Source organism: Schistocerca piceifrons, chromosome 1 (genome assembly GCF_021461385.2).
Source record: "Schistocerca piceifrons isolate TAMUIC-IGC-003096 chromosome 1, iqSchPice1.1, whole genome shotgun sequence".
Taxonomy (NCBI): Eukaryota; Metazoa; Arthropoda; class Insecta; order Orthoptera; family Acrididae; genus Schistocerca; species Schistocerca piceifrons.
In genome coordinates this window covers 1,014,046,509-1,014,073,340 of record NC_060138.1, presented here as the reverse complement: position 1 = coordinate 1,014,073,340, position 26,832 = coordinate 1,014,046,509, and the positions used below count along the sequence as shown (strand labels likewise).

General features: G+C 38.8%; 1 protein-coding gene across 1 annotated transcript in view; it reads left to right on the top strand.

The window, feature by feature from the left end:
* The window catches only part of LOC124795546 (NEDD8 ultimate buster 1-like), a 135,434-nt gene that overhangs the window by 69,624 nt on the left and 38,978 nt on the right, over positions 1 to 26,832 (top strand). The gene's annotated exons all lie outside the window — the stretch shown is intronic.

The window sequence follows — 26,832 nt, the reverse complement described above, 5'->3', positions numbered from 1 at the left end:
CTTATTTTCACGCATGCTTCCAGGCTCGAGAACATCAGGCTTTAGCTCACTCTTTGAAGCTCCTTCCGAAAGCAAGGGGATACGTAACTCTGATCGAGAGAGCATCAAACATTATCTGACTCTTCAGAACCTTTTGCTCAGAGGCTTGAAGTTACTTCTCTCCAACATAACATCACAGAAGCATAAATTGTGATGGTAAATGGTGTAGGCAAGAGTGTTTTTGTACTCCAAACCCTGCTTATTTCTAACAATTTGCCATATCACTTTGAATGTGTATAATTCCCAGTGAGCTTACATTGTGCCATAACCATAAACAAAACACAAGGGCAGACAGTGCATGTTATGGGTATGGGCCTTAGTGTCAGCTGCTTTTCGCACGGCCAGCTCCACACGCTCTCCTGTGTTAGTGAAGCAGATGAGCTCTTCTTTTGTGTTCCCAATCATCCTGTTCCAAAAACACTATATACAGAGAAGCTTTAGAAATCAAAAACAAATTCCACACATTTGAAGTCTTGTGCATAGTTATAGATAAATAGCCAAGAATTGCTGGGTTTCTCAGTCAGTCAGTAATATTTATAGAATGAATGCTGCTTACTTCGTAAATGTGTCTCTGAGGCAGGGCAGCTGTATCCCAGTATATATTAGCACAGATCAAGTGATAATCAAACAAATTTAAAGGTTGCTGACTCAACTAAATACCTATGGATTACAATTACTGGAATGATCACGTATATAAGTGTTTGGAGAAGGCAAACTAAAGACTGTGTTTTATTGACAGAATGCTTAGCAGATGCAACAAATCTATTACACTTGTCTGTGGTGTTCTGAAGTACTGCTGTGCCTTACCATTTAGGATTGATGAAGAACATTGAAAAAGTTCAACTAACGGCAACTTGTTTCATATAATTGTGAAATAAGTGAGGGAGTCTGCCATAGAAAATAAGGCTGCTAAACTACTAAACTTTTGGCTAAAAGGCATCTCCTAAACACACACACACACACACACACACACACACACACACACACACACACACGCAAGCACGACATTCAAATACATGACCACTGTCTGGCCAAAAGCTTACTTGTTTAGTAGTATTTTTGTTGTGCCTGTCTTTGACTCAGCATCTCCACCATATGGTGGGTATGGATCTATCCTTTTCATAATATTTTTGGTGTGTTGTAAGCAAGTTACAATGGCAGTCATTAAAACATAGATGTTTATCATTGTGACGAGATCTTTTTAATAATTTTAGTCACCAACTTTCTAATCAGAATGCGAAAATATTTTTTTGGCTCCCACTGACATAGGGAGAAATGACAATTGCGATAAAATAAATCAGAGCTTGCATGGAAAGATTTTCCCCACATGCTGTTAAAGAGTGGAACGGTTGAGAAATAGTCTGAAAGTGGTTCTGTGAACCCTCTGCCAAGAACTTAAGTGCAGGGTAGTTGTGTAGATGTAGGAACCAGTTTCAGTATGGGCATCCTCATAGTCTGTTTGTTGCCATTTGGTCTAATACAGTTCCATGATGAGAGGGCTCACAAACTCTCTCTTCTTTTTAGTTCTCAGAGAAGGTATTTATTAATGTTTCGCAAGATGTCTCATCATGTCCAACAGTTGCAAAAATGTAATTATCCTAATTGATTGTGAGTGATTCACGTGTCCCTAAATGATGACTGTATGATTGGGAAATGTGCTAATGAACTAAGGTTTTCTCTTAAATTTTCGCATACATCTGAGGGTGATTTTACTCAATAGGAGGATTCACTTATACACGGATACAGTGGAAATCATACCAGTTGCACGACAAAAGTTTATTCAAGAGAGGTAACACATGAGGACTTAGGATATCTAGGATGTACTGTTGTGCCGTCAGAGGTCCCTCAGTCACTACCACCCACCCATGACCGTAGGTCATACCCTGTATCTGTTCACGTCATGACACTAGGAGTAACAACCTTGTGCCTCTCCAAAATGTTGGAGAGTTTCCCCAGGTCACCCCATGAAGGTCATCTAGGATAATGCGAAATCAGCATTCATCCAGGCAATGACGCCACTCCAAACCCAACCTACCCATGGGATAGTACCGTATTTACCAGACTATAAGGTTATTTAACTGGTAGATAAAAAATCTACTCCATAAGTGGCAGCAGAACACACACATAAAGGGCTGTTGTGATTAGCAAGCTTTTGGAGCCAGTGGATCCTTTTTCAGGCAGAAAGGTTGAATGGGAAGGAAGAAGGGTGAAGGAAAAGGACTGGAAAGGTCCATGAAAAAAGGTAGATTTCGGGAAAGACACCCAGAACCGTGGGTCAAGGTAGACTTACCGTACTGGATGAGTCTGACCTGTGGTTCTGGGTGACTTTTCCGAAATCTACCCTTTTCCTAGACCTCTCCATTCCTTTTCCTTCACCCCTCTTCCTTCCCCTTCAATCCTTCTGCCCGAAAAAGTGTGTGTGTTCTGCCACCGCTTGGTGTGTAGCTTTTTTTATCTATCCAATTAAATAATTTTATCAAAAATTGATTGTTTTTGCTGTTTTAGTCTATAAGGTTAGTTTTTTCCCAAATTTGTCATTTGAAAAATGCAGGGCCATCTTTTATTCAGAGATTAAACTATTGCAGCTTATGTCAACATTTTTACATTGTTTAATAGATTGATATATGACCGTCTTGTATTTACAGATTAAGCTTTGGCTATTCGGGTCACATGCAGATTTATTCTGAAGAATTTGTAAGGGTAGGTTGGGCAGACAATACACACACTCGAACAGGCTTCAGATTTCCCAGTAACTGAAGTACTTGATACAGTATTGACCTTTTTTGAACAATCAAGTGACATTTGATTTTCACAGTCTACTGCAAGGGATGTGCAAGGAACTCTGAACCAGCTACTACAACATTGTATTGCTCTGATTAAAATTTGACAGTTTTTTGAAACACAGGAGGACACAGCATTAAATTCTATTATCTTACCAACTCTAGTTGTATTTTAACAGGTGTGCAGTGAAAGTTCCATACATATATGGCTACTGTATGCAAACATTTATGCTGCCTTTTAATAAAGGTAACATTGAAAGGCAAAAATGTTGTCCCCCCAAAACATTACTTGATTCTTAGCCCAAGTTAGTGTTTTATTTTATTATGGGATACTGTTATGATTTACCAAATTGGGATTGTAAATGAGAAATTCAGTTACTGTTCATGTGTTAGGATACAGGGTAAAAATGTTACCAGTTTTTAATCAGCTTTAGAGCAAGATGATGACACATGAAAAAAGAAAAAAAATAGAATTAAATGTCTAAAAAATGAAATAAATCATAATAAATTGACTGTAACTGATACCGAGAGAATAAATTACAGTGGCAAGGCCCTTTGTGGAAGTAGTACCAGTAATACATCACTAGATCACGGAACAAGTGGAAGTTTCAGAATTGAAATAAATCATGATAGCAGTCCTTTATTTGTGTGTTAGCTGGTGTTACATATGACCTGCACCATAGAACATACTGCAGCTAATATTTCAGTTACTCAAGCACAGCACTACAGAAGGGGTAGAGGAGAACAGTGACACTAGCTTGGCTGAGAATTGGGATGAGTTGGGAGGGGAATAATGAGTGCATGGCATATTTCATCGTGCTGCCAACAAAGGGAATCTGTATCACATACTTTGGCTTTTTATGAACATCTACCATGTTTAAACAAGTTTGCCTGAATCCATTTCTGCAGGAGACGGTAAAAGTCTAGATAGAGGCCAATGGTGTACTTACATGTTTTCTGCAGCAGTGCTGTCGACACTCACCACGAGGTATGACAGGAACGAAAGCTGGTGCATCAACTGCTGGTTCTACACAGCCGATGAGCGAGCAGCAGGTAAACGAAATGTTTGGAAGCAAGAAACAGTGTAACATTGTCATGTCAGTTTAGTAGTGAAATCCACTATGTATTTGAACTACGAGGGCTATCCACAAAGTACATTACGTTTTGGAATTAAAAATAAATAAAGTATTGGAATTTTTTTTTATTATATGCAGATGAAAGCCACACTTAAATACTACTTTTCTACATAGTTGCCATTTAAATTAAGGCACTTATCGTAGCGATGGACTGGCTTGGAAATTCCTTCGTCGTAAAATTCGGTCGCCTGCGCCTTCAACCACGTGGCGACTGTCTTTTGGGACAGAAAAGGTGTGATTTTTGTGGATTTCCTGGAAAGAGGCACTACAATAATCTCTCAAAGGTGTTGCCAAACTCTGCACAACCTCAGAAGAGCAATACAAAACAAGCGCATGGGAAAGTTGGGCTCAAAGATCTTGCTGATTCACGACAAAACCCGGGCCCACACGGCAAACGCACTCGTGAAGTTCTCGAATCTTTTCAGTGGGAGTTGTTTCCCCATCTGCCATACAGTCCCGACCTGGCACCGAGCGACTTCCACTTATTCCCAGCAATGAAGAAGTGGTTGGCTATGCAGCGTTTTGATGACGACGCACAGCTTCAAGAAGAGGTAACCACGTGGTTGAAGGTGCAGGCGGCCGAATTTTACGACGAAGGAATTTGCAAGCTCGTCCATCACTACGATAAGTGCCTTAATTTAAATGGCAACTATGTAGAAAAGTAGTATTTAAGTGTGGCTTTCATCTGTATATAATAAAAAAAAAATTCCAATACTTTATTTATTTTTAATTCCAAAACGTAATGTACTTTGTGGATAGCCCTAGTATATTCTCAGGTCCTATTGTAACTAGTCCAGAAATCACAACATATTTGGAAGAGACAGGCAAATATTTGTGACAACAAAGATATAAATTTCACAACTGTGCTATTAGGATGATGGTGGTGATTAAAAACAGTGACACCACAAACCACAGACTTAAAACACAAAAAAGTTAGTGAAGATAAAAATTAATAAACCATTGCTTTTTGTTTACTATATTTCTCCTCATATCAACAAAATTTTGACAGTCAGTAAATGGGCAAAGTTTAGAACATCATAATACTAATATTTTAGACAGATATTTTGTCAGTAATATAGTATGTAATATTGATTAGTCAGAATATGTTAAAAATAAATTTCTCTCAAGGAGCCTTTTCAGAAAATAAGTAGGTTGTTGTATATCCAGAGTAGTCTTATATTCAGGTAAGTACCATAATTCCCTAAGCCATCTGCTGCTAGTCCCTGGCCAATGTGCAGAATGACAGAGTATTGCTAGGAGTCCATTACTAGTTTTCAGATGAGAGGCACAGATGTGAAGTGATTATGATGTGTCTTGTGCACAGTATGGTGATTCTCCCTTGAAGTGGTCAGAAGTGATTGACAAGAGCCTTGGTGAGAAGTATGTCTGCCATCATGCTTCCATGCAGTCCAACATTGGGCCACCGTCACAACCAAATGCAACATGAATCTGGATATTGCATGATTTGAGCATCCGGACAACTGGAGATCCACAATAATGCCCCTTTCAAAATCTGTCCTATGCTAATAGTGATGTCTTACATGAGTAAATGACGTGTCCTTCTCCTTCAGTGATCGCTCAACGTCTGATGCTGTTCAGCCCACTCATGTATCCTATCCGACCTGCTAACAACATTAAACATGAACAATACTAATGCACTCTGGTGGCTGTTCCACCTGTCACAGAGAATTAAAATTCTATTTATTTATGTGCTTGCTGCTGCTGCTGCTGGTGTGTGTGTGTGTGTTATATATATATATATATATATGTGTCAAAAAGATTGTAAGTGAGTGAAACATGTAGCTGTTCACTTATTTTCTAATATCTCTGTTGATGCAACTTGTATTGCTGTTGAGCAGTTAACCATTTATTGGCTGTTAGGGCTGAGTGCTCTGCATCCCAGGCCTGACAACAGTGGTGAATGTATTGCACACCTGGCTGGTGGGCTGCTGAACCAGCCCAGTGACTGCTGTAGGCTGCAGTCATTGTAAGAAAATTGTACATTTCAGTGCACATAGAATCATTATTCTATGAAACTTCTTTATAAAATCAGTATCATACTGTGTGGTCTACTGTGCAGTTACAGTGATTGCAGTTTATGATAATTACAAAAGAGGACTTCAGAAATAATCCAAGCTTTCTATTATAAGTTTATTCTGGAGTGAGAAAAAAAAAATAGAAAAATAAGAACTCTTTTTATTGATGATAGAAAATTTCTGTAGCTTGAGATTCACGCTACCAAATATGTGCTTATAACTTACTAAAGAAGCCCGAAACTCGATCGCCTTGTGTTCTGCACGGCAGTGAGTGCTGCTGAGAAACTGCATGTATTTTGCTGCATTGTTTGCAATATCTGATACATCAGTTGGATAATTCATGCCCTTTCAGATCATATGTATTGTATTGTGTGTACTTTGTGGATTAGGAAATTTATCGTTGGTGTGATGTCGTGCTGGACTGCTGTTCAAATTGCTTGCCGACATTTTTATGAAGTTTCAGATACTTATTTTAATGATTATTGGTGTTAATATTTGCTGTAAAAGTAATTTGTTTGTGGATTTTCATTCATCACAGTCTTTCTTTTTGTGTTATTGATTTGAGTGGTGTGTTATTTGTGTGTGTGCTTACGTCGTTCATCGAAGTCTCAGCAATGTGGTTATTTTCGTGGCGTGCACTTGCAGCTGTAGTGGTTCTAAAGTACTGACAAAGTTTTTATGCACTGTATTCAGTTATTAAATTTGGTCATTTTAAATCATTCATCCAAATATTAACAGGTACAGTCGCATCTGTGGCAGTTCTAAAGTACTGACAAAGTTGTTTGTGCACTGTCATTTGGTTATTAATATTTGTAGTTTTCAACAGTGTCTCATGCTGTTTCTGGTGAAATAACAGTTTAATTTATTTAGTATGGTAGTTTCCAGTCAGGATTTCTTATTGTTTCTGGTGAATTATTTCAGTAAAAGCTTTTGCTCACTGTGTTCAATTTTGTTAAGTGTTCCAGTGGAGACTTGAATTGTTTAAAGTTTTTGTGGTGTTGGTATTTGTCGTGGTTTAGTAGTATTAATAATAGTAGTTGCTCTCTTATTAGAGAGTGAAATTTGAGATCACTATTGTTAGTGGTTTAAATCATTCTATTATAGTAATTGAACTTATGTAATGTAGACATTTAGTTTTTTCAGTAATTGTTAAGTTTGTTACTAGTGGGTTGCAGTATGAGATTTGTTCAAAGTATTTTCATTGGGGGGGGGGGGGGGGCTGCAGTGGGGAAACCAGTGAGCATTCTAGCAAGATACTCTCCAAGAAATGCAAATTTTTTAACAGAAATTAGTTAATAGAGGAGCAGGATGATAAGATCTGCACCCTTAAGTTGCAAAATGCAAAGGATGATCTAGGTAGGATGGGGAGGGAGAAGGGGGCTGAGGAATGGGAACGGGCAGTTAGTAAGAACACAGCTAGAACGAGGAGATATTCAGACAGTTGTACTTCGTGTATCACCAATAGATTTGACCAACTGTCAAGAGTTTAGTGACTAGGAGCATCTTGTAGTTATAGGTGTAGGAAAAATGCAGCAGACCTCAGTAGTTGAGGACCATAAGACAGTTGCAGTTTCAGATAAAAAGGAGGAGGCTCTGCTGTTTGGTGGTTTGCATGGCAAAGGTGTTGGCCAGCAGTTGCAGGAAGTGTTGGGAGTGAGTATCGGCTCGCCAGAGTTGTGAAGCCTAGAGCAGGGTTGCGCAGGTGACTGTTAACTTAGGAGAGCTATATAGCAATTTTATAAAAGAGGATCAGATAGTGATTGTGGTTGGAGCTGGGAATAGTCTTGATAGGGTTGGAGAGAATGTTGTAGGTGGTGCGTTGGAGTAGATAGCTACTCAAACTGGTGGCACAAATGTGCACTTCATGTAACTGTTTCAGCGTCATAATAGATTTCATCTTGATGATGCTATTAGGTGTGTTAACGTGGGGCTTGAGGTGTTCATATGGGTCTTTAGAAGGCATAGATGGCAGGAGGGCATGGCTCACATTTTAGTGATGCCAGTTGAGTCAGCTTTCACCAAGCGTATGGGAAGGGAAGGTTGATAAATGTTGTATGTGACAGTGTAGTGGGGGCGGTGATGGGATAACTCATGGGAAAATTCCTGTAGTAGTTGGTGTTAGAGCTGCACCATTTTTTAGACTGAAGTCAGCTGAAAGGTGTCCCTGCTTAAAGGAAGTCTCTCTAACAAAGGAACCATGTTCAAAGGAGGCCAGTAGTGAAGGAATTAGCATATTTTATCAAAATATAGGAGGTATTAGAAATACAGTTGGTGAGCAGCTTATAGATGTCGACACTGATATTGTTGGTATAGCAGAGCACCACTTAATGTGACAATTCGGATCTTCCTTTACCAGTATACAGACTAGCTGGCTGTTTTTCAAGGAGTTCTTTGCGGAATGGGGGAATGGCCTTGTATGTTAAAAAAAAAACAACAGTATTCCGTTTCACTCTGTAGATGTATCAAAGCCCTGTACTGAACAGGTATTTGAATGTTGTGCAGAGGCAGTTGAATTTAGTGAAACTAAACTTCTAATTGTTGTTATTTATACGTCCATGAACTCTAATTTCAGAGTATTTCTGTTCAGTCCAGAGGGGGTTCTTGGTTCACTTTAAGAAAGTACCAAAAATTAGTGACTTCAATATTAATTTCTGTATGTTATTGTGCAAGAAAAAGTGTGTTGGAAGATTTCTTAAATTCATATGTCTGATGCAGATAGGGTTTTTTTCCAACCAGGATGCAGCAGAACAGTAGCACAGCCATAGATAATATTTTTATTCGTTCTCCATTGCCATATGGGCATTCTGTTAGCAAAAGGGTGAATGCCCTTTCAGACCATGATGCACAAATTTTAACACTAAAGGTGAGACCGGTCATGACACTGAAACAGTTGCACGTGGTGCACATTTGTGCCACCAGTTTGAGTAGCTATCTTCTCCTTGGCATCACCTACCTCATGCTCCCCATCCCTATCAAGACTGTTTCCAGCTCCACCCACATTCACTAAATAATTACAATCTATGTAGAAAAGCTAATCCAACAGAATTAGAGTTTTTTAAACCTCGTTAAGGAACAAGAGTGGCAGGACGTTCATAGTGCTGATAACATAGGTGACAAATATAACGCTATCCTTAACACGTCTCTCATGCTCTTTGAAAGTTGCGTTCCGTTAGAACATTCTAAACAAGATAGTAACAGTAAAAGGCAGACTGGGTGGCTGACTGGTGGGATAAGGTTATTGTGTAGAAGAAAGTGAGTGGGAATTGAATCATAATGTTAAAAGTAGTCACAGTCAAGCTACGGTAGCCCATTAGAGACAGTACTGTAAGGTCCTTAAAATGCTATTAGGATGGCAAGAAGTATGTGGGATGCCACTAAAATAGGTAATACACAGGAAAAAAATTAAAACCATGAAGGAAGTGTCTGGTCAGCAGCACAAGGTCAAGGAAGTAAAGTCAGTATGTAGTAAAAATGTTTCTTTTATTGGTAAGTCAGATATATGTACATTATTTAAGTCACTTTCTGACTATAGCTGGTGAATTAAATAAAAACTTAGTTTCTACAGGGAATTGTACAACTCTCTTGGAAAATGTCTTTCCTAAACTGATATTTGAAATACTCCTCTGTGATACTGACAAGGGGGAGACTGAGTCGATAGTAGTCACAAACGACTAGTAGCTCTCATGGATATGATGGAGTACCTAACAGAATACTAGAGTACTGTGCTGCACCTGTTAACTGTGTACTTAGCTGTAATTGTAATTTTTCCTTTAGGAATGATCAGTTTCCTGAATGATTAAAGTACTCAGTAGTAAAGCCACTTTATAAAAAGGGAGAAAGGGGTAATATAAACAATTTTAGACCTATTTCTATCCCATCAGTGTTTGCTCAAGTTATTGAAAGGGCTGTCTATGTAAGCATAATAGATCATTTCATTTCTCATAATTTTCTGCCAGATGGACAGTTTGGTTTTAGAAGTGATTTAACAACTGAAAATGCTATATTCTCTTTTTGTTATTGGGTGAATGAAACCAATGGTTTCGAATGATGGCATCTTTTTTTATTTAGCTGAGGCATTTGAGTTGATCACAAAATATTGCTCCAGAGATTGGACCATTATGAAATACGAGGAGTAGCTTACAATTGGTTTACCTTTTACCTTAAGAACAGACATCAAAAGGTCATTCTCCACAATATTGAGAATGGCTATGATGTGGGGTCTGAGTGGGGCATGATCAAATGGAGGGTGCCCCAGGGATCAGTGCTGGGGCCACTCCTCTTCCTTATTTATATAGATGATTTGTTTTTTAGTATTACAGGTGATTATAAAATTTCTGTCTAATAGAAAATAACCTAATGCTAAATCACAGTAAGACTCAGTTTTTAAAGTTTCTAACAAACAATTCAACAAACCTGATGTTTTAATTAGACAGAATGGGAATATGATTAGTGAGACTCGACAGTTCAAATTTCTTGGTGTTCAAGTAGATAGTAAACTGTCATGGAAAGACCATGATGAAGATCTTGTTCAAAAACTTAATGCTGCTGTTTTTACTATTAGAAAATATCAGAAGTAAGTGATTAGTTTGTCATAAGTAATCTGCTTTACTCATTTTCCTTCACCTATGATGTGTGGTATTATATTTTGGGGTAACGCTTTCTATATTCAAAGGGTATTTTTGGGCGAGAAACAGGCAGTTTGGACAGTAAGTGGTGCAAGTTCGTGAACCTCTTGTTGACTTCAGTAAGCTGCCACAAGAAATGAAAATCTTACCGGTAATCAGAGTGCTTTCAAATCTAAACTGAAGACTTTCCCTTGGGTCACTCATTCTATTCTGTCAAGGATTTCCTTGAAAATTTAAGATAATTCCTGTGTTATATTGTTCATTGAATTTGTATAAACTTATAGCTTAATGTCTTTTTAGGATTCATAAACATCATCTTTTAGCTGTTATTACTTTTATGTTGTAATTTCATGTACTGACATGTTCCATGGCCATGGATTTTTGCTCCTCAGTTTTATCCTATGGAGGTAGACATGTAAAATAAAATAGAATAAATTACATTTACTTGGCCACACGTGCCATATTCTGTCCTGGACAGCAGTGAATATTGTTGGGAAACTGCTTGCACTTTAGCTCCATTGCTACATCTGACATGTCAGTTACATAGGACAATTCATGCTTTTCCAGATTACATGTGTTTCTATTGTGTCTATTTTGTAGTTTAGAAAATCAGATTTAATTTGTTTGGCCTCTTGTCATTTTCTGTCCCGGGTGCCGGCATGTGTACTGTGAAACTACATACCTGCTGCACTGATCTTCTTTTGTAACATCTGATACATCAGTTCATTAGGATAACTTGTGACCTTCAGATTACATATATGTTTGTGTCTTTTGTCTTGTGTAGGCTTGGAAATCAAATTGCATGTAATAGATACACTCATAACCCAAAATGAACCATGAGCAGGTGAAAGCAGTAACGCTTTCCAACAAGAGCAGCAAATAATGACAGCATTGGCAGGAACGTTGCAATGTGGGCAAAGTGCGTTGCCATTCTGTAGTGCACACTTACCTGCTCCTGCAACCAGGTGTACATGAATGCACTTGGCTGTCAGACCTTCCTACCTGCTGGGAGTAAATGAGTGATTGTAACCATGTGGATGTTCTACATGCTGGGAATATGTACAACCTGAGCTGTGTAGGTGGTCTACCTGCAGGGCATACATGTATGCCCATAGCTGTGGAAGGGTTAACTGTCAGAATACAGTAATCTCCAAAAGACAATTTTTACTAGGAGTTTGTGCTACCAGTATTTACACTTGATGGTTATGAAAGTATTAGTGAAGTGCAAGTTTTTTATGTCTGCTTTCTTGAACAATCCCCTAGATGAAATTTGTGATCTGACCCTGCTATCATTCTAATAATCCTTTTATGTAGGAACAGTCCTCAAGGAAGCAAAAAATTCACACCAAACTTTTGTGTATATTTACGTGAATAAACATACTTTTAAAATTTTTGTAAGCCACGAGCTGTGGAAGTTGAGTGTTGCGTATAACATATTATGTAGTAAATATAACATAGTATGGCTATATAAGATGATCTACTTACCAAGTGGTGGCAAGAGAAAACGGATGTAAAAGATATGGCAATGCAAAACGTTTTTCCAGAAGTAGTGCAGGAAAGGAAGAGAGATGAATGAAATGGACTGGAAAGGTTTGGGAAATGTGGAGAATAGTGGGGTAGTTGCCCAAAACCTGAAGTCAGCTGTCTACCAAGTATAATGCAGTTTGCTTTCTGCTCTTACAGACTCCTGCACAATGTTTTGTCAGTGATTTCTGTCATGCTTACTACTGTATCTTCCACCTTTAAGATCTCTGGGTTTCAAATCTCATCCTGTCCAGTAAGTCTCCCATTACTTGGGTTTCTGGGCAAATTTTCCATCTCTCTCCCCATTTCCCAAACCTTGCCAGTCCATTTCCTTCATTCCTATTCCTTCACCTTCAGCTCTTCTGCCAGGAGGAGGAGCCACTGGCTCTAAAATGTTGCACATTTCCATATCTTGTATGTGTGTTTCCTCCTGCCACCACATGGTGAGTAGTTTTTTTTATATGTCCATAGTATTATATTTTCAAACATTATTTTTTGTAGTAAATGGGCATTTATGAGTAACATTTACTCTAGTGTGTATTATAACTTTCAACCAAAATTTGTATTCGCCGCATTTTCATAATTCTTTTGGTAGTTTTGAGTTTTTATACAAGTTTTTAGTTCCCATAAATTTTTTTTAAAAAAATTTCCAGATTTTTTTCAGAGAATCAGTAACTTTTCTCTCAGGTTCTTTTTTTTGTTGTAATAAAAATCTCTTTGTTGGGTGTTACTAACTGGTAATGTAGTCATATATCATGTGTAATTACTGGTAGCACATATTCCCATCAAAAATTGTATTTTGGCAATTACTGTACTTCGACACTTAACTTCTGTAGAACAGATACAGAGAGAGAACTTAAAATAAAGTTTATGACTATGGGAACCAAAGACTTGTATTCTGCATCTATAATCAGATTTTATTTAAATAATCAAACAATGGAAAATCCAGGATGGAATGTAACAATATACGAAAAGCTTAGAGGCTACTCACTGTATCGTAGCGGAGATGCTGAGTCACAGAAAGGCCCAACAAAAAAGGCTTTTGACTTGCAGTTTGGCTCTAGCTGCCAAAGACTGTGGTCATTGTGTGCGATGTGATGTGATGTGATGTCTACTGTTGACAAAGGTGTTGCTGGTCAAAAGCAGACTTTCTGACAGTCTTTGTGTTGTGGACTTTTGTGTCTCAGCATCTCCACTATGTGGTGAGTAGCAACTATCCTTTTTTATTTATTGTTGATGGATTTTATTTATTTATTTTTGCTGAAACGTTTGATGCTTGCTTATTCTCTCTTATTATATTTTGATTTCCACTAAGCCCTACAATCTATGTGACGAGACTTGTCTCAAGCAAGAAAATAATGCCTTACAGAATTATTCCAATAAAATTACCATCCGACAGTAATAATTAGTTTGTCATAGACATATAACAGGCAAGATTAAAAATAACACTAGTTTCAATCCTCATGCTTATTGCTAGCCAGTGGAAAAATGTATTTTAGCTTTGTCAAATTACTCTGCCCAATAAAATACAAATTTTAGCAGACTCGTTACACAGTCTACAGTGGACACTGACCGGTGATGTAGCTCTATTTGTGGTTGTAATATACTCCTGTCAGTGTAAAATTGCTATTTAAAGATAATTTGACAAAACCTTCCCTGTGTGCTGGCAGTTTTTTTTTTTTTTTTTTTTTTTTTTTTTTTTTTTTTTTTTTTTTTTTTATACAATAGTGTGACTTTCTAAAACATGGAATCTCTGCATTTGTGTTAAATTTCATGTCTAGACACGTAGAAGAAATTTTGTTAAGTTGAGAAGAGGAGGCTATGTAACCATAGAACAGAGTATTGTTCCTAAATCCTCACTTGTAGCATTTACTGAGGCAGCTTATATGAAGGCACTTCTTGCCCATCCTTCATTTGCAGGTTTGCTTTACCTTTTCACATTACTTGCATTTATTTTCCTATGTGCAAAGGTGTCATTCATTAATTTACTGTAGATCTGGATTTCATGTCACTTTGGTGTTTTCCTCATTTGTACGACTGCCTGCGTGGTCTGATTTTCCAGTTTCAGCAACTAATTAGTAAGTTTTCCTCCTCCATCTCAATGTCATCAGTATTTCATCACTAGCAAAAGGAAATAAGTAGACTAAAGATAACCGCTAATAGGTATGGAGAAGAGAAGATCGAAACCTCGTACATGTGGGCTTGGGAATTTGTCTTGCTAGAGAACAACAACTAAGTTCCTAAGAATTTTGTAAAACTTGAACTTTACTGCCCTTGCTCGTGACTAGTACACAAATTGACATACCATTAATATAAGAAATATTCCCAAGGCATGCAGTTCTCATTTTAAGCCACAACTAACTCCACTACTGCCAGTCTTGAATGTCATCATGGAGCATTCAAAATGAACACAATACAGGTGTGTGTATTGATACATGGTTTTAAACAGCTGTATGTTTTGTTAATTTGCTGCAACATTTGCTCTAAGATTATATGAAAACAACAGTTTATTTACAAAATGATGTGGTGTAGAACCAAATGCAGTATGGATAGTATTCAGAAACACACATATTTTATTGTTTCCCAAAGTATAAAGTTGTATTTTTTTCCTTCCATTGAATTAGCCTATGATTTACCTTTATAATAAATTGCTTAGTTTGGAAAAATGAAAATAAGTTTTGCTGGACAGTCATTAAGATTCAGATCTTGATGAAAACAACATAATTTTTTCTTCTTCAGAGATACAGTTTAATTTGTTGATTTCTCTAATTTTTAACATTACATCTAGCACTTACTGAGCTGCATGCAAAACATGTACAGTAATTCCAATCTTAAGGTATGGAGGTGAGTCAGTGCTTGTTTGGGGGTGTTGATTTGGAACCCTGCATTACATTGACATAATAATGGGCAACATGGTGTACTGATACACTCTTACGCATTTGCATTTACTGTACAATCCCACTTTTACATTCCTGGAATTAACATTTTCCCACCATTTACGACATTTTTATCATTCCTGTCAAATTTCCTATGTCCACAGTGTTAATTTGCACCTAATTTTGCATTAACATATTTATAATTTTCCCATGATTCACCCATGGCAAAAAAATGTTTGTGGAGAAAAAAATGATGCTGGCATGATGTTGGCCATCTAGTAGCATTTTCAGATTTTACGTGGTTGAGTTTCTTGACGCCAGGGCACTCTACTCAGTGGATTTGAACCGGTAAACATGTAAAAGTTGCATCATTTTGTGCCATATCTCCCAACACTGCCAAGCTCTACTTGGCACGGTGGCTGATTGGAGTAACTAGGTTCATTCGAATAAAGGTATCATGACCAATCACAACCATTTCCAAACTGTTTCTACTGAGGAAAAGCCGTTTCGTATTTGTTGTGATCATCGTGACACCTTTGTCAAGCCAGATTTAGTGTGTTTCGTCATTTGGCCACTTGTAGCACTACTTGACACCATCGTTCACTTTGCATTGCTCAGATACTTCTAGTTTACGCACAGTGCCATTTAAGGTTTTTTTTTTTTCCATGCTGTGCAAAACGCGTTTCAAGACTTTATTATTGTTGTCAAGTGCAGTATATACATATGTATTTTTTTTGTAATGTTGCACAAACAAACAATGTGAGGGATAGTTTGAATGTGTGTGGTTTTACACATAACTGAGGAGGCACAGTACCTGATCAAATCAGAGACAACTCCTATGCAAGAGATGCGGAATAACACATACTGACACACAAAATACTTACTTATATATTTGCACTTGAAACGCACCGTGCTAAGCATGAAAAAATATGTAACTATTGAAGCATTTCATTATTTAAATACTGAATGACAGCACAGGCTTTCAAAAACATTGGTTATGACATGTGAAATTGAGTCAAACGTTCCTACTTCCCAGATAGTTACCAGTTCCACTTACATCAGCGGTTTTTGTTATTTAATAAACCTTTATTAGATAATAAACAAGTCCCTGACAAGTCTTTTGATGCCTGTTATGTTCATATACCATACATGAGAGTTGGTTGAAACAGGACATAAAGAGTAGAGCAATATTAGACAAAACTTGGAACATGTATTGGAAAGTTAGATTGGACTCTCTGGGAGGAGGAGGAGGAGGAGGAGGAGGAGGAGTGTTCGTAGTGATAAGCATAAGCATTGGGTCTAGCGAGATCCAAAATGAATCCAAATGTGAAGTTGGCAAGAGTAACCATGTTTGGTGGGATTAAATTAATAATCGAATGTTTCCACTAACCTCAGTATTGTGAAATACACCCAGGAGAGGGATACTTCACCTTGGAGCTGATTTGATTGGACACTGTGATCCCTGAGTGGTAGGCCACTGAGCTCTTCCTTGTCAAAATTTGTTTTAACACAAAGCTAACAGTACATATACTGATACTAGAGCAGTACCAGAAGATTTATACATAAGTAAAGCGTTTCCATCCTAAAAGAGAACGCAAAATAAACACTGTTAATACCAGACAACAGCTAGAATTAAAGCTCTTGTATTAGAAAATACAGTTTCAATTAAATTTTGTTCTTACATTGAATTCACCTCAAGCAAATTCAGAGCAATTACTCTTTCCTTAAAGATTTAAGTCAGTTAATTCCAGAGAGCAGTCTCAATTATATCTTTAAACAGACACTCCAAACTTTTCGTTTTCCCAAACAGCCATGGCTGACCAGCAGTAAACGGAACAAGATAAATTAAAGTAGTCATTAGTAGCCAAGATAGCCACAGTCAACTCAGATTCTGTTGAGAAAATCTCATTAGTTTCAAAACACAAAAATCTTACTCACCTTTATGTGAGCAACAGTCGGAACTGTAAGTAACAGAAATTTCTTCAGAAAAAGGCCGGGACACAGAAACAGACCGGTAATTTCAACAGAATACAAGGCGAAATTTTTCTGAGAGAATGGCTGTGGCCAACTGGTGGTATCAGCTTATAAATATGCAAATTTTTCAATAAGCAAGGATGGCTGTGACTGAAGTAAAAAGATTAAAGTAAGATTAAATATTTAAAAGGGAAGTATAGGATAGCATTAAGCAAGCCACTGTTAGTGTCTAGTAGCTAAGTAAATTAAACTTCTTGGGTAAAACGGCTCTGACCAGCCATTGCCAAAAACACAATAATTTGAGCGACATAAGACTGAAGCTTTAAGCAACAGTGATCGCAATGGTAGGAACAAACTATCGGTTAGACAAATCAGGAAATGTCGGGTACAATTTACTTTCTGAATGATTAGGCTTGATGAAACATTTACTATTACAGTTAAATACAAATCTTTTACAATCATAAATAAGAGTGGCTGGTAATAAATCAAGGGAGTCCAAAACCAGTTAGTCACTTTTCTTCAAGAACACAGCCTTGAACAACCAAGGGAAAACAAAGAGCAACACAGTTAAATGTAAGGCTTGAATTATATTTAAGCAAGTGACAACAGTCTTAATAATATAGAACTACCTCCAGAAAAGACAGATGAGCTTTTCATACAGTTACCCAGCAGTACATGGCACGCCAAACTGTCTGTCAGCTTGTGCACAGTAAATGGCGCCATTATAATGTAACTTTTGCAACTGCCAGTGCCCCTGCACACTGTAAAGGTAATTTCAGGAAATAGCCAAATCGTGCACAATACTATGACAGAGAAATGCAATTATCTCAGCATAAGTTACATCACCCTATTGCCACAAGATGAAATTAACAAATGACACTGCACACAACTGAACTCGACATAGAAGCTCCCAGTCAGATCGGTGTCTTTCAAAATTTCAACAGTTAATTCAAATATGAGAATACAGAGCACACACTCACCTTCATGCTTGCTCCCACAGCCCAAAGTGGAACTTTAAGTCTTAAGCACAAATCAAGAATCTTTTTTACGGAGTTCGGGAATGCTCAGCCTAGTTCCAAAGGCAAGGTGTAATCGAAGCCAAATGCAATATGAGAGGACATCTTGATTTAATAATACCTTTCGAGAATGTTGCGGATACAGAACTACTACTCCCTCACTACAAAAGTGCTGGATAACTGAGAGAAAAAAGTTAATATCAACTCGAGCATCTACAAGAAGGGCCATATGGGATGTGTACAATGAGTTTTCAGTCAGATCCTGAATCTCTCATGGATCCATCTGATGTTGAAACTGAAGCCAACAGAGAAATAGCAGGAATTTTAAATTCTGATTTAAAAATGTATTTGCGCAAGAGGATACTACTTTACCACTTTTCATCCACTGCACTGACTCGTAAATGAGATATCGGTATTAGCACCCTGGGTGTTGAAAGTGAATTAAGACTACTTAAAGCAAATAAGTCCTCTAGCCCTGATGGAATTCCAGTTAGATTTTACATTGAATATGATACAGAATTAACTCACTTCATAACTCATATCTATTGAGAATATCCCGCACAACTTTTTGTCCCATGTGACGGGAACAGAGTAGAGGTCACCACTCTTCAAAAAATGGTAAAAGATCAGATGTACGGAATTACACACCAATATCCAACTGCTGGCAAGAGAATATTTTAATCAAACAGGGTGTTGGAGGAAAATAAGCTTCTCTCAGAATATCAGCATAAATTCAACCAAAACCACTCTGGTGAAAACCAGCATACATTATTTGTACACATCATCTTGTAAACAATAGATGCAGGTTGACAAGTAGTTTCCATCTTTGTAGATTTCTAAAACGCATGAGCCATTGTACCACATTGTCAGCTACTAACCAAGATATAGTTGTATTATAGAATACCTTAGCCAGTATTTAATTCGTTCAGGAAATATTTGGCTAAAACAGCCTAGTGTGTTAGTAGGTAGAAAATATTCCACAGACTAAAAAGTGACATCAGATGTGCCCTGAGGAAGCATAATATACCTCTAATGTTTTCAGTACATATAAACGATTTATCAGACAGAATCAGTAGCACTTTGATTCTTCGCTGATGATATATTTGTGTACTGGAAAATATTGTCATTCGATTATTGTAAAAAAACTGCTGAAAGACTACAACAAAATTTCCACTTTGTGGCATGAATGGGAGCCCTCTTCATGTGGGTAAATGCAAAATAATGCCTGTAACAAAGGGAGAGAATCTGGTAGTATCTGATTGAGGGATTAGTGGTGAATGTCTTGAGCAGATCTCATCACATCTAAGTATGGAGGGATATTCCATATTGATTTACTTTATTTTTTCCCCTCATTCATGTTGCACCATGTGTCTTCTCATTACAGGTGCAAGTATGTAGCACTTTGGTCTAACTGTAGATGGCAGTAATAGTCACTAAAAGCGTGATCTCTGTCCAATAATGCCCAATTTCCCAACTGGTATCATCACAAGAGCAGACAAAATGGAGTGTGGTCATCAAGAACAATGCAGGATGACATGGTTTCTGTGGAAGGGACAGTGTGAACACTGCAAATATTCAGAATGTTGGTGGCAGTGTGTGGAGGGTGTGCACTGTCACGAAAAATGCTCTTGCAAGACAAAAGTGCTCATCCCCCATAAGAGTCGGAAAACCATGGTCGTCATCACTGAAATTGTGTTGCATGTACTGCCACGCCCACCGTATTCTCCTGACTTGTCCCTTCTGATTATCACCTATTGGGGGCTACGAAAAAACCTCTGTGCAGACCATTTCACAGACTTTCAGGAACTATGAGCAGCTGACCTGTGGTGAAAGTAACAGGCTCCAGAGAAGTGGTTCAAGGAAGGCCTGCAGAAGATAAAGGCCAAATTGGAATACAGTGGGTGAGGCAGTACCTGGAGCCCCATTTCAGCATTAGCACTTGTGGTTTCTCTGACTCGTACGGGGATGAGCTTTGTCGTGTTGCAAGAGGACTTTTTGTCATGATGTGCACGCTTCGCACACCACCATTGATCACCAGTGAATAACCACAGTGTTTACTCTGTTCTAGCACAGAAACCACTCTATCCTGTGCTATCCCGGATGATCACACTCTGTTGTCCACTCATGTAATGAGAGCAGTTGGAAAACTGGGCTGTAATATGCAGGGATTACACTTCTAGTGATTTTCCTACCACCTACAGTTCAACCAAAAGTGTTGCATCCTTGAAGCTGTAATGATTAGGCAAATGGCACACTACGATGAATGATGGGAAAATTGTTGTTGTTGTTGTTGTTGTGGTCCTCGGTTCTGAGACTGGTTTGATGCAGCTCTCCATGCTACTCTATCCTGTGCAAGCTTCATCATCTCCCAGTACCTACTGCAGCCTACATCCTTCTGAATCTGCTTAGTGTATTCATCTCTTCGTCTCCCTCTACGATTTTACCCTCCACGCTGCCCTCCAATACTAAATTGGTGATCCCTTGATGCCTCAGAACATGTCCTACCAACCGATCCCTTCTTCTGGTCAAGTTGTGAAAAGACAAAGTGTAAATCAGTATAGAGTGCCCCTCGTATTTAGGAGTAAGTGAAATGAAGTGGGATGATAATGTAAAATCAGTGTTGGAAACATGACTTAAATGATTCTTGGGAAAATTCAATGGATCTATAAAGGAAATTACATACTGTACACTAGTATGACCAGGTCTAGAGTATTGTTCTAGTGTCTGGAGTCCTTATCGAACAGGCATTGACATGAGGCAGGACAAGGGATAGCAAAGACATGGGCCCGAATATGGTGAGGGCTGGTTAGCCAAATCTATCTATCTTTCACACATATTACACAGTTTATTTCCTAGAGTAATTTTTTCTTTTGTTTGCAAAGAAAATTTGCCGTGATGCTAAATTTTGCATTAAAGCAAACCTTCGTAATGTTTCCAGCTTAAGTAATTGAATTAAGAAAAATCTGGTGCCCTTAATGGAAATGGACTGTGTTGAATTTTATACATTCAAAATTTAATCTTACATAAAACTTAATTGACCAGATAAAATTTAAAAATGGCTCCTGCTGCATGCACCTTAAAAACTTGTCCAGTCTTTAATGGGAGCCAGCTTAATACAGACAACAAATCGTGCAAACAACCAAAGTTACCAAAATACCAATTACAGCTCACTACAGATGCTGCACAATAGTGGGAGCCCAACAGATAATCACAATTTTACCTGTGTTCTGGACAAATTGATATAAGAAAGGATTATCTGATGCTGAACACATGTTCGGAAACTGCCTGCTTGGAGTACAGTCACATTATACTCAAAACAGAGGAAACTAGTTACTTGGCTAGCCCTCAGGTGTATACGATACTTTACTGAGATAGAGATTTGCATCAGAAATTGAATAATTAGAGCATGGGCAGGAGCATTACAAGAACACACAGGTCGGAACACAGTTACAAGGTTTCCTCGGGAACAGTTGCTCACCAGATTTAATTAATGATGTCACAAGTCCAATGTGTAATTGTTCGAAGCCCTTTCTTGGCAGCGACCGTGTGTGAACAGTAGCATAGCATGCACCACACTTAGGAGTGATTTGGTCCAAAAAGTTCCATCCAGTCCCACAGCTAATAGTTCACCCCCACATGAAGGAGTGATGCTGCAAGTCATCTGCTGCCTCATTCATGTCAGTGTACTCAAAAACAGGCTCTGTGTGCTAAAGGCAGTTGAGGATGTCTGCATGTAGGTGCAGCTGGAGTTAAATACTCACTTGCTACTGTGACCCAAGTGCTCTCTTGTGAGCCGGGGAAAACATACATGCAGCGACGATAGCAAGTACCTTTGAATGCCGCCACAATCGAAGAGCCCCTCAATGGCTCAGGCCTGGCAAGAGGCAACGAACAATTTCAGAGATGACCTAGGATTTATGCCATGTATTGTACAGTAGCTGGTAGACTATATATGTAGGTAAAGATCTTAAAAGAAAAAAGAAAACTTTAACTGTTCATATAAATGTTGCATGTCTGCAATGGATGACTGCTTGAAGTTTTATTGAATCCTATACGATGTTTCATTTTTAATTATTTTTTATGGTCTGCATGCAAAATGCTAAAGCATCTTTAATCAGTGGCACAAGTTCTTGTTAACAGTGACTTTTCCTAAATAAGTCCAAAGCTGAAATATCAAGATGTCTGAACTCATTTTATGCTTTTTGCGTGGAAGATAACAGCAGAGGTAGGTAAGGAAGGAAGTAATTCCATGAGAGTATTGCAAAGAAAACTGTTTAATATGTACCACAGTTATGACCACACAATCGAAAGCTTTTAACCATAATGTACATACAAAAAGATTTCATTCCCAGAAAATTATCACACAGCAGTTGTAACCTATGAAGAAAAAGAGCTACTAGCCGATGCCCAACTGCCTAGAAATATTTCACGATTCTTCAAATAGCAAAATGTGCCCCTTGTATTTCAGCTTTCAAAACTAGTATGTTAGGAACAAATGTGATATTACAGTTTTCTGTGATGCATGCGAAATAAGCTCATGATTTCATCTTTGTTCCATTAGTATTCACTCATAATACTGTTTAACACAGTTCTTTCCTACTCACATCAAACAAACAATACAGCTCAGATAAAATGACTTAACGTTCATCTTGTGATGTTTGGCATTGTGGGCATATCAAATAAGTGTTATATTCACTGTGAATAGAGGCTCACACCTGTTTATGACTCAGTCTACTGGCCTACTCCACAAGAGTATGAGTCTGTTTCCTTCAGTTGGAGTGCAGTGGAATCATTATATTCCTGAGAGCCTCGCAAGGCATGCTTTACGAGAAGTGCAATGAAAAATGCTTGAATGCCTCCAGACAAGTGCCATCACTTCCCATTCCTACATGCATTAAAAGAAAAGTAATAAATAGAAAAACTGTAAAATTTGGTGGATAGTGTGTATGTGAAATGAAAAGTAAATAAGTTTAAGACAAAAGAAAGGAATCTAAATGAAGAAATGATATACTCATAGAAAACGACACAGTCTGAACAATATGAGGAATTGTGCAGGAATATTCAAGATGGTAAGAGGAGTGGAGAGGAGGAGGAGGAGGAGGAGATTCAATAGAACAGGATCAACTCAAGTGAGTTTTGGTGTGTATCCTCCAGTGCTATGTGCTACAGTATTAGCCAGTACGCAAATCTGTCCCGTAGTGGACACCAGGTAAAACATTTAGGGCAAGCTAGTTTTGTTACAAGAATAAATGCCTACTTTGCGGACGTACGACATACAAGATAATACACTACTTGAAATTTTGTATGGGTCCCCACATACATTGTGCAGGCGTCTGTTTAAGCAGAGCATTTGGGAATGTTAACCACAACCTTCTAGTATATTTAAAAATTTATTCACTGATGCTTTTTTTCCTTCTTTTTTTTCCAACAGTCCACTGAGGTTGAAGAGTAATATAAATATTAAAAAGGACATTCTTAGTAAGGGAAAAAAATGATCTGGGTGTTCCTCTAGTGAAATGGACTTTGGCCCAAGAAAACATGAAATATGAGGGTCACTCCAAAAGAAATGCACACAATTTTTGTAAAAATACAGTTTTCAATCTGCATGTGTGAAAGTTTTACAGTGTGTAGATACATCCTTCCCGCTTGGTATCAAACTTAGTTCAACAAGTTCCCGTGAGTGGCACCGTCACAGCATGTCTTAAAGATGGCTGCTACACTTGACGTTCGTCAGAAGCAACGTGCTGTCATAGAATTACAGTGCTGTGAAAATGAGACTGTGGGAAACATCCACGAGAGGTTGAAAAAGGTGTATGGAGATACTGCTGTCCATCACAGTACAGTAAGTCAGTGGGCATGACAATATTGAGGATTGTCCTCGCAGCGGCAGGCCTCGTACTGCACACTCTCCTGACAATGTGCAGAGAGTTAATGAATTGGTGACTGCTGACATACACATATTAAAAAAAAAAAATTGTCACGCTACGTTGGGATAGGGGAAGGAAGTGTTTGCAGAATACTGAAAGTGTTGGCGTTAAAAAAATGTTTGTGCCAGGTGGGTTCCCAGGATGCTGACAGTGATTCACAGAGAAACAAGAAAAACGGTATGCAGCAAACTTTTGGAGCAGTACGAGAATGGTGGAGATGAATTTCTTGGAAGAATTTGACAGATGATGAAACATGGCTCCATAATTTTTCACCAGAGATGAAGAGGCAATCAGTGGAGTGGCATCATGCAAATTCACCCAAGAAAAAAAAAATTCCAAACCACACCTTCTGCTGGAAAAGTTATGGCTACGGTGTTTTTAACTTCCGAAGGACTCTTGCTTGTGTACATCATGCCAATTGGAACCACCATAAATTCTGATGCATATGTGACGACACTGAAGAAACTTCAAGCTCAACTGAGTCATGTTCGACCACATTGGCAAAAGCAGGATGTTTTGCTGTTGCACAACAATGCACTGCCACATGTCCGTCAAAAAACCATGGAACCGATCACAAAACTCGGATGGACAACACTGAAACACCCACCTTACAGTCCTGACCTGGCTCTATGTGACTATCATGTCTTTGGGAAACTGAAAGACTCCCTTCGTGGAACAAGGTTTGAAGGTGATGATTCCCTTGTGCACGCTGCCAAACAGTGGCTCCAACAGATTGGTCCAGAATTTTACCATGCGGGTATAAAGGCGTTGGTTCCAAGGTGGCATAAGGCAGTTGAGAGGGATGAAAATTATGTGGAGAAATGAAAATATTGTTCCTAAAGGATGTATCTACACACAGTACAACTTTCAAACATGTAGAATAAAAGATGGATTTTAAAAAAAAAAATAGTGTGCATTTCTTTTGGAGTGACCCTCGTACATAGCCATAAAATTCCTTGACAATCTGTCAAGGGAAATAAAATCTCTTGACAGACAGCAGAAGTGTTTTGTAATATTCACACATCAAAAAAAGTTTTTCATCATCCCAGTTCTCAGAACTCCTGAAGCTAGACGTTGTCTGTGTGACACAATATCCACAGTCAAAGTCCCTTTGACTGTTCAGAGATGTCACTAAACCTGCCCAAAGATGAAAACAACCATGCTTGAGCGACACCTATTAGATGGAGGGGGTCTGACAGCTGATCATTTCCTGTCATTCCGCCAGGAAGGAGGTACACGGCTCATGTTGTCTGTAGTTCAACTATGCCTAGATAGTCAATACCATGGTTCTATTGCGACCACATTCGTACTTTGTGCCAGGAAGGGCTCTCAACAAGGGAAGTGTCCAGGCGTCTTGGAGTGAACCAAAGCGATGTTGTTCAGACATGGAGAAGATACAGGGAGACAGGAACTGTCAATGACATGCCGCCTGAGGGCTACGACTGCAGTGGATGACTGCTACCTACGGATTATGGCTCGGAGGAACCCTGACAGCAACGCCACCATGTTGAATAATGCTTTTCATGCAGCCACAGGATGTTGTGTTATGACTCAAACTGTGTGCAATAGGCTGCATGATGCGCAACTTCTCCCGATGTCCATAGAGAGGTCCATATTTGCAACCACGACCCCTTGCAGTGCAGTACAGATGGGCCCAATAACATGCTGAATGGACCACTCAGGATTGGCATCACACTCTCTTCACCGATGAGTGTCGCATATGCCTTCTACCACAAGTTGTCGGAGACGTGTTTGGAGGCAATCCGGTCAGGCTGAATGCCGTAGACACTCTGTCCAGCAATTGCAGCAAGGTGGAGGTTCCCTGCTGTTTTGGGGTGGCATTATGTGGGGCCTATGTACACCGCTGTTGGTCATGGAAGGTGTCATAACAGCTGTACGATACATGAATGAATGAATGCTATCCTCCGAACGATAGTGCAACCATATCAGCAGCATATTGGCGAGGTATTAGTCTTCATGGATGACAATGCGTGCCCCCCTCGTGCACATCTTGTGAATGACTTCCTTCAGGATAACGACATTGCTCAACTAGAGTGACCAGCTTGTTCTCCAGACATGAACCCTAACGAACATGCCTGGGGTGGATTGAAAAGGGCTGTTTATGGACGACGTGACCCACCAACCACTCTGAGGGATCTACACCAATATATCTAAAAACAAAGATGATGTGTCTTACCAAAAGAAAGTGCTGGCAGGTCGTGTGTGTGTGTATATATATATATATATATATATATATATATATATATATATCTAAAAAGAAAGATGATGAAACTTACCAAACAAAAGCGCTGGCAGGTCGATAGACACACAAACAAACACAAACATACACACAAAATTCTAGCTTTCGCAACCAATGGTTGCCTCGTCAGGAAAGAGGGAAGGAGAAGGAAAGACAAAAGGATATGGGTTTTAAGGGAGAGGGTAAGGAGTCATTCCAATCCCGGGAGCGGAAAGACTTACCTTAGGGGGAAAAAAGGACAGGTATACACTCGCACACACACACACATATCCATCCACACATACACAGACACAAGCAGACATTTGTAAAGGCAAAGAGTTTGGGCAGAGATGTCAGTCGGGGCGGATGTACAGAGGCAAAGATGAAGTTGAAAGACAGGTGAGGTATGAGCGGCGGCAAATTGAAATTAGAAATTAGCGGAGATTGAGGCCTGGCGGATAGCGAGAAGAAAGGATATGCTGAAGGGCAAGTTCCCATCTCCGGAGTTCTGACAGGTTGGTGTTAGTGGGAAGTATCCAGATAACCCGGACAGTGTAACACTGTGCCAAGATGTGCTGGCCGTGCACCAAGGCATGTTTAGCCACAGGGTGATCCTCATTACCAACAAACACTGTCTGCCTGTGTCCATTCATGCGAATG